Raw genomic sequence first — 12,147 nt, 5'->3', positions numbered from 1 at the left:
AACGTACCGCGGACAACACTTGGCCGGCGAGCAGATTACGATAAAGCAGCTCTCGGACATTTTCCACTCGGTACGCTCGTCGGCGCAAAATTATCTTTTATTCATAAAACTCTTTCTTTTTTGCATCGTAAATTTTTCATAAAGAATTCAATCGACACGTGTGCATGTAAATGCATTTACATGCTAAATTTAAATAGCGAATTTGCATATAACGAGTCGACATAGTGAAAACGCGTGTGGACACGTGTCGCAACTCTTTTGCGGCTTCGCGGGCCGTATATCTCGCGATTCAATCGCGTCGCCTCTAACCCGGAAAATTAGCGGAATTCAGCCCGTCGAGAGTCTCTAATCACTCGCGTATCGCAATCGCGACAGCGCGGCTCGTATTTCTCCGGACATGCGCGCAATCGACTGCGTCGCATATACACACTTCCTCGTTTTTCCGATTGCACGATATTATCGGGTCGCGCCGTAGCCTGGCGCGAAAAAAAAAAAGCGAACAAGCTCGAGTTAAACGACAGGTAATAAAAGTCACGGATGCATCCGACGGCGATTCGTAGCGAGATAAGGGACTGATGGACAGCGCGCGATCGAACGGTTCCCCGTTTCGTGATAACGCGCGCGAATCTCGCTCGACGATTACGCGCGTAAACGATAAAGGGATGACTGTGTTAGGATGCAGTCGCGATTGTGTAATCGCTGATTAAGCGACTTCGAGCGAGTGCGACTTTCGCGACTGGCTCGCTGATACGAGCGACTATTGCCGTATTGATTAGATTGTGTAACGAGTGCGTGATCCTCTTTGACACGTATTGATATAGCTTATCTGTATATGTATTTAAATCATATGAGCTAAACCTGCATCATCCACACGCACTATCAGTGCATTCTAAGTAATGTAACAAAATATATATGTATAAAAAATATAAAAATATATATTATACAAAGAGTATGTAAACGTGAATTTAAAAAAATATATTTGTACAGGTCCCACCGAGATTTGAACTCGGATCGCTGGATTCAAAGTCCAGAGTGCTAACCATTACACCATGGGACCTCTGTACAAAGAAGGTCGAATTTATGAAACATACACTTTGATCGTCTAAATTTAGAGTTTAATTTAATATTTATGCGTTGCAATCTTATATGTGACAATAATTTATACTTATTATTATTCCACATAATTACAACAAACAATTGAGCAAATAATTACCCGCGTTATCCCAAACTAAATTACAAAATTAATATGCAGGGTGTCCCCAATTTAAATGGCAAAACTTTAGAAGCGTATAGGGGACCGAAAAGCTAAGACGGAAAGTCCTTTAGAGGTTTGCTCGTTTTTGCTCCATTTTGGAGAAAATCACAAAAAAAGAAACAAAACAAGTTTTCGGTTTTTTACTTATTTATTTACATTTTATTTATGTTATCATCTATTTAATGCAGATATTGTTCAAAATGTTGCCCTCTTGCAACAATGCAAGCATTACATCTAGCAGTGACCTCATTAATTGCAACTAGACATTGTTCTAGTGATATTTGGTGCACCGCATCTATGATTCGGTCTCTTAATTGCTCTCTTGAATTGATCGGCACTGTAAAGGATAACATCAAGTGTTTACGTATGTAAGGAATCTTGAAGCAGAAAGTTTATTCGGTGCCAATCAACTCAAGAGAACATCTGACAATGAGAGAATGAATTTTTGCGATTTTCTCTAAAATGGAGCAAAAACGAGCAAACCTCTAAAGGACTTCTTGTCTTAATTTTTCAATCCCCCTATACCCTCTTGAAGTTTTGCCATTTAAATTGGGGACATCCTGTATAATTCAAACAATATTGAAAATGAAAAAAAAAAAATAAAAGTAGGAAAAAACAATATAAAAATATAAAACATAAAAGTTTATATTTCACACATAACACATTTTTATTTCATTTAAATATACCCGTTCTTTTCTACATACGGTACATATATATATCAGACAAGTTTGCAGACTATTCCAACACGTTATGCTTACGTTGAACTTGCTGAAATAGTGCTCGTTCGTAAATAAATTCCCCTGTCACGTTACCATCCGCCGTTGTGAGAGTGATTATTTGCAAACCCCTTCCTACACTCTCGACGCCCCCGATATCGCGAGAGAAGGAAAAAAAAAAAAAAAGGAAAACCTCTCGAACCGTTTCGCGGATATCGTCGTCCCAAATCGGAAGAGCGGGGCGAACAATGTATAAATTCGAAGCGCCCCTTCGAAGACACGAGAGATGGGGAAGAAGGACGGGGGGGGGGAGGGGTGAAAACATAGATTTCGAAAGCATCGACAAGCGCGGGAGCTGGTGGAGATCGACCCCTTCTCGCACCGTGTCATCCCCTAATTGAACGGAAGCCGGCAATAAATATTACGTTTCTTTAGTTGGAGGGGGGAGGGCCGATTTTATAATAGCGCGCGACCGTGGCACAGGCGGAAGCGGATGTGCAATCAGCGTGACATACGCTCCGGCCCTCGACGGATTTATAATCCATGTCGTTCTACGTGCGATTAAATTGCAGTCGGGTTGGAGCGGAAGATCAGCGTCGTACGGCGCCGCGGAAGCGACTTTCGCGTATTCAAACGGGAAAAAATTCGCGAAGAATTTTCTCCTCGAATCGTCTCTATTTGGAAATTAGCGTGAAAATATGTATTTGGCCGTTTAATGGATAATCCTCTCAGAGGAGAATGTCGAAATAGCAATAAATATCTTACAATTAATCTCGAGTGTCTTCTTCGGATTACGGATATTAAAAGCGAAACGAAAAAATATTAACGAATATTCCGATATTTATATTTAATGATTTAACATTAGAAAAAAATATGGATTATCGCAATCAACATTAAACATCTCAAAGTAGCCAGCAGATAATAGAAATGTCTAACGAATCATGTACAAATATATGCACGTCGCAAATTCTGTTAGCTGTGCAAGTGCTATGTATTTGCTTTTAATTCCTTATGCTAATAAATACCGATGATTCGAGACGCAATTAAAATGACCACACATACTTATAAAGAAAGAGCGCGTATATAATCCACGTTCATCTCTATTAATTCAAATCGAAAATTCATCATTTGTCCGGCAAACACGCGTTTATCGCGATAATACAGGTGAAAGTGAAGTCGTAAAATATTCGTTTGTCATATCGCGTCAGAATCATCCCCTTCCCCTCCCCCCCCCCCCCCCCCGCGATGCCTGCAAAGCCCCGGTGTCGCACAGACTGCGCGCGACTTCCGGTTCCTCCACGATAATTAGAAACGGTACCGGTTCTCGTATAATAACAACGATAACAGAGCACGGCCCCGGGGCATCTCGTTTGACATCAAAGTAAGGCCCCTCTCTCCCCTCTCTTTCCCCTTCCTCGTGTAACGGGGCACGACTAATGAGATTCACTTTGCTTACCGTTTTCCCCCGCGCTCTCGCTGATTACCCCGAGTCAGGCTGGGTTCGCTCGCCATCTTTCGATCATTTTGATCATCGCGACGATACCACGACCCTCGCGACCATCGGCGCACCCCATTTTTTTTCCGGCTTTTCACGTACCACGAGGCTTTTGTGCCATCGTTCTCGTATAAATACAATATTTGAGCTGCGCTCGCGAGTCGTCTTGTTAACGAAGTTTGTTGTTAACCAGGATTGGCATGCTTGTAAATTTGCATATACATATAACTGCGATATACGACTCCTTCTGCTATTTAGTGATTTATAACGCCGCTTGTTACTTCAATCGTTTTAATAGATAATGATTATGAATAGAGTAAGGAGATCTATTTTATTTTTATTGTAGATATTATTATACGCACAGATCCCCTTTGTAATATGCAGAAGGAGAAGTTGCAGCCAGTTAGCCTTGTCTACTCCATAGATGCAATTATCCCTACCAGTTCTATCGTACGCTTAATTGAAACAAATCATTGCAGCAATCTAGACTCTTGTCCCACATGCATGATCCGTTCAGCTACTTAATATTATCTCATAAACATCACAGCGGTTCGTTTTCATTGGTATTCAAGAGGGATAATTTGTCTTCTTGCGCGCAAAATCATCTTATTCAACATTATAAGAAATTAATTATCGCGATTAAACCAACATCGCGTCATTCTTTATAGATAACATTTGTAAATGTCAACGAATGTTCATCGATATTTATCATCGTCGCCATCCCGATTGTCCATCCGCGCGTAAAAATCAACCGCTTACACGCCGTTAGGTCCATTAGCGAGTCCTCTTAATAGACGGCATTAATTATGTATGCATCTGGGTCGACGACAAGGAGGAGGACGAGATCAAGGCGCGACGGCAACGACGACGACGTTGACGACGAGTGCATTAAGTGATGCACCCCTATATCGCCACGTGCCCTAGATCGCTCGCGGGGCCCGGGCGGGATTTTAAAGCGCGCGGGAAAAAGCGGGGCACGCGGATGACACGTCGCGCCGTTAAGGGCGGCACGAATTAACGCTGGAGAAAATAAAAGAGCGCGCCCCGTCACGCCTGGTGGCAAAATGGCCTGTGACTAATGCGGCGCTACTCGAGCCGCGTCCTCGACTAAGGAACGATCGCGACACGCTATCGAGAATCGTACGGACATATTGCCATATCGTTTCGACTCCAAAAAGATATATCCCCCCTTTTACCCTCGCGCGCCCCGTCGATATAATTAATTACAGGAAGTTGGCCCGGCATGCGCGAGACTGGAAACGCGGCTCGATAATTGAATCGCCCGTTATTCCCGGACTGGTTTCGCTCCCGTAGTCGATACAGTTAATCGTCGTCGAGAGGGGAACAAGATCGATCGTAATATCGCTAGTGGAAGTCATCAAGGTGTTATATGTTACGACTAATATTACATGCTGCGCGTAACGGATCTCGGAAAATTATTTCTTTTCAGAATTTCGTATATCCTATACCAATTACCCTTTCAATTTAATAATACCACAGAGTTGTGTAAAAGGTAACATTACCGATAGGTAGCGATAAATAAAGAGAAGACACACTAATGTCGAAGAAAATAATTTTTTTTTTTTATATCTATGCAATCATGCATTGTCTCTAAGATCTTTTATTTAATGATTATCATTTGCATTTAATTTAGAAAAATATCATTTTTCTAAATTACGTTCTTTTTTATGCAAAATAAATATGCTATTTATGCTCCTTTCATTTGAAGTGTCTTACGTAACGCCCTCCTCCTCCCTCCCCCCCCCCTCGCCCCTCCTTATTCCTAACATATGCCGCACTCGTGTGCACCACGGCCACGTGTACATTTATTAGCGTACATTATTACGGCGCGGCATAATTTTACAATACGGGCAGATTATTTCCTGGAGATAGCAAGTCTTGCGGAAGAGCGAGACAACTGGCGACGGGGGATCCCTTGGATAGGTCAGTGTCGACCATTGATGCCGAGGGCGCGACGACGCCGCGGGAGGGAGGGTGCGCGATGAAGTTTTTCGCACCAAGAGAGTGCCTCTCTCTCCCCGGCTATAACTGCGAATCGTTGCATAGTGCGTTCACACGCGTTCACGCGCCGACACGCACGGTGTTTCAATCATTCTTATCGGCTAAATCTGCATCGCGCTCGCGCTTATGCGCGTCCTGACAAAAGTGGACGTAGCAGATGCCACGATGCGGGCACTATCTGACGATGGCATCTGCAACCCGGTCACGCCCATTTCGGATCATTATTCTAGTTGGCGGTTATCATTTCACTTTCACGTTGAGACTCCAGACCGATAATGGGTAAGAAAGAGCCTCGAGAGGCAGCGGGAGAGAAGCGATTCCTCGCTCACTCCGCGCGATCTTTTCTCACGTCAACCGAACATTCGTCCGAACTCCCGCGGTGCGATTGTGCAGGCCTAATGGTTTTTCTGCAGAGATTATTCATGACACCGGAGGGATGACGAACGGAAGAAAAATATGAAAAGAGCGTTACTTTTCAAGATGTCAAAGATTTTTATATACCTTTTCCTATTTTTACCTTTTCACGCCTCATTGCTTTTTAACGGGAAAAAAAAAAAGAAAATAAATTTTAACGAAGAGTGACACCTACGACGTTTTGGCTTTGCTCCGTCAGTTTTTTAAAGACGAGGCACCCGACTGCGTCGAAAAAAGAAAATGTGACATTAAAGAAAAGCTACCTTTGCTACTATGCAATAGATCGAAAATTGTTCTAGCATCGAGCTTCTGTATGTTGTCACTATTTTGTATTCTCTCGCTCCTTCCGTGCGAAACTTGACAGAATTAAGCCGTCGAGCGACAAATGTGTGCCGAATGTATCCCGCGATTACGTCGGATGCTGATAGCGTCGGTGCCATTCGCGAAATCTACCCGACATATATTTTTCGCAAGAGACACACTGTCGATAGCAATTGTCGCGGCGAGTGACAAATGGCTGCCCGCGGCTGCTGGATGGCCCACGGTGGATTCTTGTAATTTTAGATTACACTTCGTTGCCCAGCGGCCATGGGTTAACGCATGGTCGGTCAACCCCCTAAGGCCATCACGGAGTATCTTGTCCAGAAGGGTTAGATTAGATACGTCGTTCACTTCGGGCCATATATCTGTACGACCCCGTCTTTCCATCGCTATGCCGCGTGTGTAAGCACACCTAAACCGACCGTGCGTGTTTATTGACCACGCGTGTGCGTGCCCCGTACGTATGCGTATGTGTGCGCGAGTATATGTGTGAACGAGCCGCGCGGTGAGTTACGGGGCTGCGGACAGAGTGATGCATTGCCGCAGAACCGTGAAGGACCAGATCCCACGGGAATCGAACAGGGAAGCCTCGCGCGCCTCGTACCATTATACCCCGTGACAGGAAGGGGCTGAATTATTGGAATATCGACGCCACCGGGCATTAAATGCTTCAATTACGATTAATATCGAAATGCGTTAGAACAATACCCGCGACCCATCGCGAAATGGATACCTTCGAATGGCGTGTTCGCATTCGTCTCTCAATATTCTCAATTGTGGCTGAATGAACGCTCCACTCCGCCCTGGCGGTTACAGAAATTAGTATCCCTCTCCCGCGCATCATTAATCTCATTCTTATACACTTTGAATAAATATTCATTAACGTTTTTCGAAAGAAGAGGGGACGAATGTACGCATCGAGATAAAGCTTCGATATTTAATCAGCATTGATATTTAATTTTAAACAATTATACAAAATGCATGACCGTCGCAAAATAATATTTCGTGTCTCGTGCGAAAAACTTGACGTAACGTATCGGTACGGGAATTTATTATTACGGTCGGGGCGATTTATACATAACGCGCGTTTGCATAATAAACGCGCGATGTAATATGACCCCGCGAGTGCAAATAATCCGCGTAAAGCCGCAGCGATTATATACACGTACTCGCATGCAACGTCGAGGTTTTCGCTCTCGTTGCGCGTTATACCGGCCACAGTAAAACTGTCGTCGTCCCCGTGAAATACACTCTAGTACGCGGAGGGTAAGCGTTATTGTTGCACCATATAAATCGCGCTTGATCGCGGAGGAGTATGGATATCGTATATCAAAACTACTGCCGCGCGCCCACTGTAATTTGTGGCCGGTAATAGAAGAGGGAAGCGTCTCACTCCCTTTCCCTCTCTCTCTCTCTCTCTTTGCGATGAAATTATTATCCAGAAAATACATGAATTCTGTGGCGACGACGACGACGGTACTTCGGGGTCGCTCAAAGGTCGTGGTACGCCTCCCCGGTAGTCGCGATACTTCGGGACTCCTGTAGGCGGTGCGCGAACCGACACATCGTCGTCGGCAACGTCCAGCCAATTCCGGTAATGCACGAACACGAAATACCGCAAAGTTATTCGCATTTCCCGCTTTTGGCAAAGAGCGACGTCTATGATAAAATCTTATCATTTTTTTATCATATGTGAGAAGGCAGAAGCGCTTCATCTCGAGGTAACCGTCGACTTTAAACGACTGTCCTCACGCGCATCATCTAAATTGAATTGTTATAAAAATTATTCTATCGAGAGAGATGTCCAATTTAAACGAGACGTTTCAATTACAATGATATCTTGCCAGAAAGATCTTGATTATTTCTAAGCAAACGATCGTTTATCGTGAAGGTTGAAGCGCTTTACAAAATCGGAACGAATATCGGCCGAATGCCGGCAGTGAGAAGGTCTCGTTAAAGCTAACTTCCCAAGCCTTCTCTCCAATCGCTAATACATTCGCCCATGCACACCCACGACACACCTTATTTTTATTTAAAGTGCCCGAGCCACGCGCACCCCGTCTCGATCACCGATTGCTCGACTAGCTGGTTGGCTGATCGGCTCCCGAACCCCTTCCTCCTCGTCTTATTCCGGCGAGTTGTGAGGGTACGGGGGAGACGACGATTCAATCGATTACCGCGATTAAAATAAAATGTAAATGGCGGTACGCGCGCGCGACTCGTGTGTTATGCAAATTCGCTTCTCCGGTAATCACTGAGTGGAAGCTGATGTCTTCCTCCGTCACTAATGGTCCCGGGAAAATGCAAAAAAGAAAAAGGAAAACGAGCAAAGAGGAGAGAGAGAGAGAGAGAGAGAGAGAGGGGGGGGGAGAGCCGGCGACGAGAGAGGAAATAACAGTGCGAAGTGTATTGCGGCGCGTACGAGCATGCGAATGCGTGTGCGGAACGCGTGCGCGATAACGAATCGAGGAGAAGTGGAGAATGAGGATTACACTCGAGGGTGCAGTTGACTTCAATAGTTTAACGAAATTGCCGAATATCCACGCGTCGACTCTCATTCCCGGTGATTTTCCTCGATTACGAGACTGCTTCGATATTTATTCGTTTCTTCGTGTTTCGCTCGATAAGCGCGCGATAAAATGTATGGAAGAGAGAACGATAAGAATAAGATTGTTACTAAAATATCTCTATCGAAGAATGGCTTTCCATTTAAATAACAAAATTACAATATTAACTTATAACTCGTAACTGCGTCGTATAATAAATAGGGCTGTTTTACGCGAGGTCGAGATAAATCAAATTATTACGGCGCGTTTATAAAATGTTTATAACGTTTCAGCGCAGCGCTATAATAATACGCTTAACGAGATGCGCACCTGTGCACGGTGTTTAATTCTTCCGTTTAAAAGCGAGACCCGTAAAACATAACGAACCCATTTATCGTGATAAGCGAATGAAAAATATCCATTAGCATCCGGTAACGCGGAGTGTATCGTGAAACTACGGTAATCTACTTGCGGAATACGCGTTTATAATACATTACCACCGGGCTCAAATGTGTGTTCTCGATATTACATATTATACGGCACACCGCAGCCATTAATCTCGACCACTTGCCGCGGTCGTAATTAATGCTAAACCGACACGCGCGATCGCGCACTTTCCTATCGATACCGAATCGAACGTCCAACCCTGATGAAACCGCACGCCGACAGTAAGCGTAACGCGCGATTCGACGGGTATCTGCAACAGCGCCGATAGGCAAATCGAACGGCGATCGCTATTTGGGAGAGAATAGTAACTGCGGATGGTGCAGCCTGGTACATACGACAGATAGAAAGGAAGATATAGAGGGGATGTACCAACGAATATAGAGAGAGCGAGCAAAAGAGAGAGAGAGAGAGAGAAAGCAGTTTATACAGACAGAACAGGGGAGCTTGGAAACCGGACAAAGACGCAAAGCTCGACCATATACGCGATTGCGGGCGGCGCGCGCGTTACAGGACAGCCGACGGAATGAAAAGGACGTGCATGCCGATGCATTCATTGTACCACGCACCCACCCACACACGCACGTACGCATCGCCACTAACCCTTCCGTTGCAACGCGCGGCCGGGCGCCCCCGTTCAACCGCGCCAGGATGATTAATTAGTTGTCGCGCGTTCCATGTCACCGTGTCACTCTTGTCACGGCTTTGTCACTTCGCTGCGAGGAGCACACGCGCGCACGCAAGAGGGGAGGAGGGGAGGACGGTGCTGTCCCGCGCGGCAAACATCGCCGATCCGCGCGTTCGCCGCGTGTGCACTGTCCGCGCGCGCAAAGCAAATTGCATTGTAACCGGGGCTGCAACAGGCGCGCCATTAATCAATGCCCGGACCACGGTTGCGTTCTGCCAATTTCCAAATCGCGCGCGCCCCCGACGACGACGGACCTCGCGGACAAAACATTGAATAGGCTGAGCGGTCGATGATATGGAAATGAAGGCGGGCGACGAGCGTTCTTCTCTAGATCCGGGATTTTCATTCCGTCAGTTTGGTAAACAGTGCCGAGTATCGCGATTGCTCGGAGCGTTGATCGTATTTGTCTCACTCTATGCATTTCATATCTCTAATCGCAATAATTAATAGTACGAGTGTGAGATGAAAGCGATGCTTAGATTACGCTTTCTGAAATTATATTTCCTTCTTTATTAGCATATTTTTGGCGGAAGGAATTAATTTTTGATTGTATTATACGATTATTACTATATATTCGAGAGTGACGAATTGACGATACAGAATGAATATGCAACTCATCATAGTAATATTATTCGTATTATACGGCAACGTTCGCATATCGGGTAGAGACCGTAAAATGATTATTCAGCGCTAAGTCCGGCCCGGCTGGTGAGCAACATAATCAAGAACCAGTGGTTAATCGCGAACCGAGCAAACGCTGCCAGCGTTCAGCATAATTCCCTTCAATGTAATCAGGTCCTACAAAGATTAATCGCCGGCGCGCCGGGGAAAAGCGCATTAACCCGAAAGGATTAATCTCGCATTATCGACAAGATATCTACGTATACCATAGGTCTAGATGCAGCTCGGGGTAATTTCCTCCACTCGAACCGTGTCGTGGCGAACCAAAGCAATCCTCGTCCGTCAGAAAATGATCGGCCGTTACGCCGCTCAATAAGTAGTAATGAGATCATATCCGCGTAACGTCATGTCGATTTCTCTTAACGACTACTTTGATTACTCTTTTACCTGTTGCACCGACGATGCTTGAGACGCATCTCGGCGTATGCCTGTTATAAATATCGAAGACTCGATGAAAATAAAGATATCCGCAACGTTCTCTTTTATTTTTCCCGTTTTTCTCTTTTCCATTTCTCTCCCTCTACAGCGTATGTCAGACGAATTAACGTACTTTCTATTTCTTTCAGAGAATGGCGTTATTATGTTATTGTTATTAATTATACAGTTTCATTCACTCGCTATGTTTACTTTGCTTTCTGTACAAGATTTATTTTTTTATAAATATATTGTTCGGTCTGCAATTAAGGCTCGTGTAATTACACATATAATGAATTATTTTAATAATGTTTTTCATTTAATTAAGAGAATTGCATCGAGCTTCCCTTAATGTAGTTAAAACCGTTACACATAAAATGTAATTTAAATGAATTAAAGTAACGTACGATTTATTTTAATTTATTTTTAATACAATTAAAAATGCTGTTTATAACCCAGATTAATTAATCGATTTAAAAGTTTCAATTAAAAGTCTAATTAAACGCCATCGGACCGACTCCAACGTCAAAACTATCCGTATAAATATTTTATAAAAGAAAAATATTTATATAGCGATACAATTGTGATTTATGTGACGATATATTACAACAAAGATTTATAGTTCTATTAATCCATTATATGTACGATTGAAACGGTATAACCATTCTTGATTTTACATGTGAAACGTATTTCGTCAATACAATTCACGAGACATGCTGATTCAAGTGTCCGGGGTGCTTGACAGTTAATTAAGAATCAATTTACAGGATTGTGGGTGACGCCTGTAATAGAAATCAATCAATCTACATGCAGATGCATTTGCGGCATTTAGAACGAACATTGCACCGTCCGTACTTTGAAACATTCTTGTCGTAACGAATGCTCGCTCATGTGCGAATCAATTAGCGCAAATCAATCAATTTATTGGCTTTCGGAGCAATTTCTCGCTCGCAAATGTTTGTAAAATGTCCGTTCCAATGTGTGCGTTTAATATTTTATATTTATTATATGTAAATTATCTTGCACAATTGTATATATATAAATTCAGATATATTACTGTGTAAAAAGTAATTAATTTTTATAATTATTTAAAAAGTAATTAATATCTGCATGATAATTATGTGTGTATTAAACAAAACACAATAAGAAAA

The 12,147-nt window shown here is 43.6% G+C and overlaps 1 non-coding gene across 1 annotated transcript; it reads right to left on the bottom strand.

Moving 5' to 3' along the window:
• Positions 1 to 985: 985 nt before the first annotated feature.
• On the bottom strand, positions 986 to 1,057 carry Trnaq-uug (transfer RNA glutamine (anticodon UUG)). The gene has a single exon. It is a non-coding gene; the product is annotated as a tRNA-Gln (tRNA).
• Positions 1,058 to 12,147: the final 11,090 nt, after the last annotated feature.

This window comes from Polyergus mexicanus, unplaced genomic scaffold, assembly GCF_030449975.1.
Source record: "Polyergus mexicanus isolate NDT 795.1 unplaced genomic scaffold, iyPolMexi1.0 SCAF_8, whole genome shotgun sequence".
Taxonomy (NCBI): domain Eukaryota; kingdom Metazoa; phylum Arthropoda; class Insecta; order Hymenoptera; family Formicidae; genus Polyergus; species Polyergus mexicanus.
Note: the sequence above shows the minus strand (reverse complement) of the source record. Positions and strands in the feature narration are given on the sequence as shown.